The 7,556-nt window shown below is 48.2% G+C and overlaps 1 pseudogene; it reads right to left on the bottom strand.

Annotated features, from left to right (window-relative positions):
- Nucleotides 1-465: 465 nt before the first annotated feature.
- On the bottom strand, nt 466-3,222 carry LOC140213345 (uncharacterized; annotated as a pseudogene).
- Nucleotides 3,223-7,556: the final 4,334 nt, after the last annotated feature.

The following is a 7,556-nucleotide window of genomic DNA, read 5'->3' as shown; positions in this document are numbered from 1 at the left end:
CTCAACGAACATGTGCTCGAGCTAGAGTACATCAAGCTGCAGTACTACAACCCTTACAGAGCGGTGCAAAGGGACCAACATGAGTAAGCAGAGAGAGAGCGCATGAAAGTTTAAAGTACTTCATTGTTTCGTGCAGAGTGATTCTGCATGTGCAAGCCAGTAAAATGAACACACAAGCAAGCATTCTTTTTTTTTCAGTAAATACAGATACACTGCTTACAGGCAGTTTGTCTGGTGGATACATGGAAGACTGGGCCAAGGAAGGAGGGTGGTCATGCCAAGCTGTGTGGTTCACAGATTGAGAGAAGAATTCCCTTCAAGAAGTGGACAATACACCGGTTACTTGGACCCATGATTGTCGTCCAGCAAATAAACACACAGATGTGAAATTGTCTTTGAACTGATTGTGAATTGAGACCATTTACTTCATAACCTCACGCTGGTTGCACTAGCACCACGGCTTGATTACATGCCATGATTAAATCGTTCTCTTCGTGTGGAAACAAGGGCGTCCTTGTCAACAGGCTCAAAGTTGCTAGACAGCGTCGGTGGCACTGTAGTGCTAGCCTGTCGCAGGGCTTCCTTGAAGGAGCTCGTCGCCATGCACAGCTCAACTGTGCAGTCCATGAATTGTTTGACATAATCTGTAAGAAGAAAGTTGACGCATGTTAACTGTTGTTAACGCATGTTGACGCATTGAGTTAACGCATGTTGTAATTTGTAATGCACCGTCCATTACCATAGGTGCAAGCCTTCTTAATAGGTGCAGCAACAGGCACTTTCGTGGACTTTGGATACTTCACCAGGTACCTGTGCTGGCCCTTGGTAGTGGCGTGTTCACGTGCACTATTTTCATTGTAGTGCAGCGCTGCAAGGCGAGTCCTGAAAAAGAAACATGCAGTCGGCAAACGCATCACAACTTGCTTCACTAGCATTTACGTACAGGGCAGTATTTACCTTGCAACCATGCTTTGGTAGTGGAAATGTGTTGCTTTAGGAGCAAACCGGATTATGGTGCTGTGGTATGCCTCAACTGCAAATGCCTGTACTGATGTAGACAACTTTGGTATGTCCTTCAAGAGAGCCTTGTTGAGGATAATGCTCTTTATCTTTTCGTGTGCTGGAGAGCCTGTGGTAATTTGCGAAATAAACTTAGTAATAATCTTTTCTGTAACAAAAGCATGCAGGCAGTAGTACCTGCTATGAGCCATTTCTTTTTTGACTGCTGATCATGTTGGCACTTTTCATACAGGGGGGTCATCGTGGCAATGCACATCAGCAATATGACGTGCCAGCGAACACCACTTTGGCAAAATTAAATCCGGTCTGCCTTCGCTTGATACTGCGCACCAGTATACATGGTTAATAATGCCTTTTATCCAAGGCTGAATGTCATTATACTTCTTTAGCTTCCCAGCGGCAGTGAGCTTCTTCTTTAGCGCTGCATGAAATACAGAGAAAAGCTTGAAACAAGTAGGTGAACTCTGAAACTGATATGTTCTCTGACGAATAAGTTTTTTTTTGCAATGATTTGTATCAGAAATCTTACATTTAGCAACGTGCCAACAGTCATAGTTGTGCTCAAAAGTTCCCTCTTTAGCAGCAAACGCCTTAATTTGGGAATGTCGGTCAGTCACCATGACGTCAATCACCATGCCATTTGCTTCAAGAATGGTGAGAGACCTTTTGAGGCCCTCGAGCTCCATGTTGCTGCTGCCCTTTGTTTCGTTAGACTGAAAAATTAGGAGAAAACAGTGAATGACTGCACCCATTCACCTCAGTGGACTGCCGAATGAAGAAAACCTGGGATTCAACCTGGTGCAAGACATACCTACCTGCACAGTTTCCACATGCAAGACCTTGTTGCGATCAATTTCGATCAGTGAGTGAGTGCGATACTTGGCAGATTGACCCGGCGAATCAGCTCTTCCATCCCCAGCAACACGCAGTGGCTTCCCAGCAAGTTCTTCAAAAAGCAGGTTTTGATGCTTAGTCCAGACCTGTGCAAGAAGATTTACAATTAGAGAGTAAACACTTTTATATGAACTCATTTTAACTGCCTTCATTACGGACTAATAATCGTGTCATATACCTTAGTTATTGTCGGAATCAGAAGAGAGGTCTGTACAGCATGGTGGTAAAGATAAGAAGGGCACACTATTCCTATACTCTTCAGGGCTCTAAGAAATCTCGAAGCATTGCAACCCGAGTACAGGGCTGCTGCTGGAAGTAACGCATTTGCAGCTGCTTTCCTCTGAATCATCGGCTGGTTTGTCCACGTAGAAACATGCAGGTTTTTGCACATCCTTTCAACTCGTAGCAGTGTGCCTTTTATTCCTTTGTCAACAGCTGATCACACTTCTCCGCACACTGGGCATGTTGAAAGAAGCTGGTCCAGTGAGGATTCAAATACAATAAATTTTCGCTCTTCATGTAGGGACGGTGCCGCGTGGTCAACATCCTCTCTGAAATTTACATAGGCCATGTTAGTACTGTACTGCAAACATTTTCACATACCTGAGACTAGTGTCAGTTAATGCATCAGAAGAATCGATGTTCCTGCCCTGCGTGTCATTTCCAGATCCTGTGTCAGAAGAGTCCGATATGGTTTCAAGGCACACTGGTGACGATGCTCGTGGCATCTCAAAGCAGTACGTCTGGACAGCGCGAGACTGCATGTTGACTTGGGTCTGCATTCCTACAAAGAGTATTATATGAATATATGAGGCGCAGAAAGCTTTCTGGGGTAACGAAATGTTTACTAGTGGTGAGATAACCACAAAATACCGAAATATGTATACAGTAAAATGTAGCTCGGCAGGTCGAAGACGCTACAAGCTCATCCTGGACACGCAAAAATACTTACCCCGACTTCGGCAGATGATCGTCGTTTGAACTGCAGCATCTGACTGATTTTTCAGGTCTGGTGCCTCAGTGTTTCCAGCCATTTCGGTAAGATCTAAACCAGCATGCTCAGTGGTTTCTGATTCTGGCTCCTCTTGATGCGCTCCTAGAATTCCATCGTGGGTCTGGTCTCCAAATCCGTCACTGTGAGCTAAAAGACATCATGAAGAAGAACAATGCGCAACAGTGAAGAAGACAAAGAAATTGTGCTAAATATTGTTGCTCTGACTTACCTGACTCTAGGGACCTGCCGACAGGGTTGTCTTTCTGTGTGGCATTTTCTGCTCCAGCATTTGAACTGCTGCATTCCGGTGACATTGCATCACATGTAGCAGTTGGTAGTGGGGGTGCGTGGTCTGGTTCCTCCGTACTTTCACCGAGAAGTTGATTAATTATCTGAATACAGAGGAATTAGGTTTCAGAGCGCAGCTCTTACTCGCCGTTCCGGCGCTTCGCGTCGGCATCGCCGTTATCCCTCCCTTGCCGTAACACAGCTCCGCAGACGGCGCAAGCGCGCTGCTCTGGCTGCGCGCGCTCCCGGCGCAATCTCGCACGCGAATCTAGCTCTCCGCTTAGCTTAGAGTTACTGTATATGCTAGTGGTAGCATATACAGTAACTCTAAGCTAAGCTAATCCTCCAGTGCCACCCCTTCGCGGCGGTAGCCAAAGCACCGGCTTGGCCAAGCCGAAACGCAGAGCCATCTCCGTTATCCACAGCTTGCACTCCCCCTCCCCCCATTCCTTCGCGGCGGCGACCTCGAGCACGGTGTTCGATAAGCCGAAGCGCCGGCTAGGATCGCTGAACGCACAGCCACCTCCGTTCGGCACTGCGTGTTGCGTATGCGGTCGCCTACAGTAGAAATAAGACAGCAGCTGTCCTCGAAACTTGCATTACCAAGAAGCATAATCGCAGGCCGATTCTTTAGGCACAGTCTGCAGTTTAGCCACCCACAAGGAACCCAAGTGGTGAGCAGGTAACATGCACCTCAGCAGATTTGCGCTAGCTAACGCGCCCGCTCCCGTAGTTTCATCGCAGCCGAGCACTCCTTCCCTTGGTGCGAACGAGATGGCGCTACCAGTCTCATGTAGGCGAATTTTGTTTTTTTCGTCAGCCGTCGCTTCAGAGGATGCGAATTTTGATTCATTCTGGCAGAATTGGCCAAACATCTGGCTCAGAACGTCGTACAAACAACACATTACGGTCAAACGGCGCGTGTGCGCAAAACTACAGCGTGAACAAGCCAGCGGTTTACGGGAGAAGCATTCATGAGAGGCACGCGAGAAAGAGACTACCGCTGCCTGCCGTTTTCACATGCGCATGCAAAGGGGTAGCAAAACCACAACCCTCTTTTCGTCTTCTCTTTTCAAACGCGCCTCTGACGTCTTGTTGCTTCCACTTCCTCGAAAAAACAGACGGAACAGCGTCAGGCTTGAGACGTTGCCTTTTCAGTGGCAACCCGAGGCTCCGTAGCAACGCCGGGCTTGTCTCGTAATCGCTGTCCTCAAAGTGGTCGGAGCAAAGAAAAGAGCAGCTTGACGGCATCCACGTGGGGCGCGATGGTTGCGCTACTCGAGTCCACATTCTGCGCAGCTTCTCATCTTTCGGAAAAGAGTGGCACGGCGTGTCTCGCCCGACAATACTATTTCACCACCCTTGCGCGCAGCAGACCCTCGGCATTCTGCGGCGTTGACACGGCTGCTCCACACATCAATTCACAAAACCACGAGATGAAATACGAGGTTTTCGAGCAGCTCACACGAGGAACCGGTGCGAATAGGACGGTCGAACAAAGAAAGCTCGTCGCTGCAAACGTCAACTCGCCCCTTCGCGCGCTCAGTGTGCACGATCGCTCGCAATGAGGCTCTTGCATTGCCCAGGGGGCGCTGCGAAAAAGGTGCTAAAAAGCGCCCTCTGTCCTAAAATGGGTCGTACCAAGCTCGGTCGTCTGCTTCGGAAAGCACGTTTACAATATGGACCCGGCACTTTCGGTTGTGTTGTATCACGGCCTGCAGCGAATATCGGGCGCCAGAGATATTTTTCAGGGGTGGCACGCTGCGTAAAGGCAAGAAATTATGCAGTGCCGAATACGTGTATGCCGTTCAAGAATTAAGCGGCGAAGTTTTAGCGCGGTATCAATCGCAAGTGAAGCGAGTCGCGTACGAAGTGGAACTTCAGGTAAGGTTTGCACGCTGCTAGATTCAGGCGCACAAACGCGAGGAAATGCTTGCTATAAATGAATCCATAGCAGCGATAAGCAGACATCATGTGTACGGAGCTGCTCGAGCACACGACGGTACGCGCCGCGACGGCAGCGGTCTTTCGACATGCCGCGAAACGGCGGGTCTCCTGCAATCTTTGTTGACTGCATGTCGCTAAATAAGTAGTTATGCCTGCGTTTTAGTAGCGGCCATCTGTCCCTTTTAGTCACTGGTAATAACTGATGCAATGCATATGAGCTCGCACGTACGTGCGAATCGCGCTGCAGCGAGAGCTTGATCTAGCTTTTAATGACAACGCTCGAACATCGATCTGCTGTACTCAATACTGTCTAGCTGCGCTGCCTCAACATACTGGCTTGAGGTCAAGTATGAGCACATTTAACTCTCTAACCTGTGCTGCTCGTAGTGGGGTAGTGAATTGTCACCTAATCAGCCTGGCCATTTGTGGTCATTTGCACACAACACATGCACACAACACCGACTTGGTGTTGGAAATAAACTTCACTTCACTTCACTTCACTTCACCTGGGCACTTCACCACTTCGCACTGGTCGAATTGTTAATTGTCACTGTGGCCGGGTTTCGAATCGTGAATCACCAGCCATGCGTGCTGCTATGTCGGCGTGCCGTCGGGACTGTAGGTGCAAAAGACCGAATTTTAGAACGCAGATCTATAATCAAGCAAGCTTCAAGACAGGTGAAGCAGTCAGCATGGCGCGAAGTTTCGCTTACCCAGCGCGACGAACTGCAGTTATCCAGTGCGCCCGACGCTCCGCTTTGTGAGGCCTTGAAGAGAAACGATAGAATCGGATTTTGGGATTCAGGCCTTCTTGTTCATGGCAGCCCACGACGCAGCAGTATCGATGGTGACGCTTTTTCGATGCTGAGCTAGGTCCCTCCAGATCGGCGTCGCGGATTCCTTCTGCTTCCAGCATTACGTCTCACGGAGAGTCCGTTTTCGTGAAACTATAGGCTGCGGCTAGCTCGCAGCGTGGTCGGCGTGGTCTGTGAGAAGTGACGAGCCTTTTCGCACTCGCAACAGGGCAGAAAAAAGTGAGAATCGACGCAAAACTCGGCCTAGAAACGTGCTTCGCCACAGCCAGGGCTCAATACGACCCAAGCTGGTACGACCCAGATGTCGTTTCCCGCGCCGTCACCAGGCGCCGCTACTATACCTCAAACTCCAGCGCAAGACGCCCATGGGCCACGAGGTGGGTAAGCGTGACGCGATATCCGGTTTTGCCGGAGCTTTCGGAGGAGGCCGGTAGGGGCTGTGATTTGAGAAATATTCACTAAAATAATAACTTTTCGCTCACTTCTCATCAGAAAGAGTGTTGTTTTGGTCGCTCTCGGTGCGACAGCTATCACTGGAGACAGCAATCTCGGCGACACATTTTTTATTCACTATCCCTTTAAAGGCGAAAGCCTTAGATGGTTCACTGGTGAAGAAATTCGATCTCCAGCGTTCTGGCATTAAAATTCAGGTGAACCAACTTTGAGATATGGGCGTACCCACCATTTCTTCTAGTTTGATTCCAATTCACAACGTGAAGGTGGAGTGTCGAACTCACGACCTCTGGTGTTATTTAAGAAAAACACGAAGCCCCAACCTACCTCGGAGGTGTGTGTGAACCAGCTATTTCTCCAAGCTGGACTCCAATTCACAACGTGATGGTCGAGAGTCAATCCCATGACCTTTGGTATTAATTCATCTAATGATTAAATATGAGGTCTACGGGATATGCAGTGTTAACATAAAAGGAAATTCATTCACTGAACCTGGCCATGTAAGTGTCTTAATGGTCTTCATAGACTTGTCGCGACCGTTTTAACGTGCCATTAACCACGCATAAGGAGTGGTGATGTCCAGATGACATAAAAAGAGAACAAGAGAAAAGCAATGAGTAAAGACAAAGGAAATAATTGGAAGTAACTACGCATTCGAATGAGAATGACAAAGTCATTCGATCAATGTTCTTTGAGCGTGCAGACTTTAGCCTTCATCATCATTAGCGCATGGTGAAATAACTGCCAATCTTTTTCTTTTATTTTTTTAATTCTATTGAAAATGGCTAAGTTCTGGTTGTGTACCTTGGTTAGTATACCAGAATAAGAAGCACTATAGGCTTGTAGCTCGGTTTAGCTGGTGCATTATAACAGTATTAAACAGCACAAAGTTGAGGACGAGAAGCAACGCGGTCGCGTGTTCATTTCTTGTCTTGTCCTTCGTGCAGTTCAACTAGGCTGTTTCAAGAAGCAATAGTCAAGCGCGTCGGGAGCTACCCCAGATGCTGATAAACCACATAGCTCGGCAGATCATTGCCGCTTCAAGTGAAGCGCTCTTTCTTCATTCACAACAACGAAAACCACAGTACAGTGCAGTGAATATGACGTTGCGCTACTGAACACGAAACCGCGCAGGTTTGAAGTCT

Source organism: Dermacentor andersoni, chromosome 9 (assembly GCF_023375885.2).
Source record: "Dermacentor andersoni chromosome 9, qqDerAnde1_hic_scaffold, whole genome shotgun sequence".
NCBI lineage: Eukaryota > Metazoa > Arthropoda > Arachnida > Ixodida > Ixodidae > Dermacentor > Dermacentor andersoni.
This window is presented reverse-complemented; position numbering and strand designations above follow the sequence as displayed.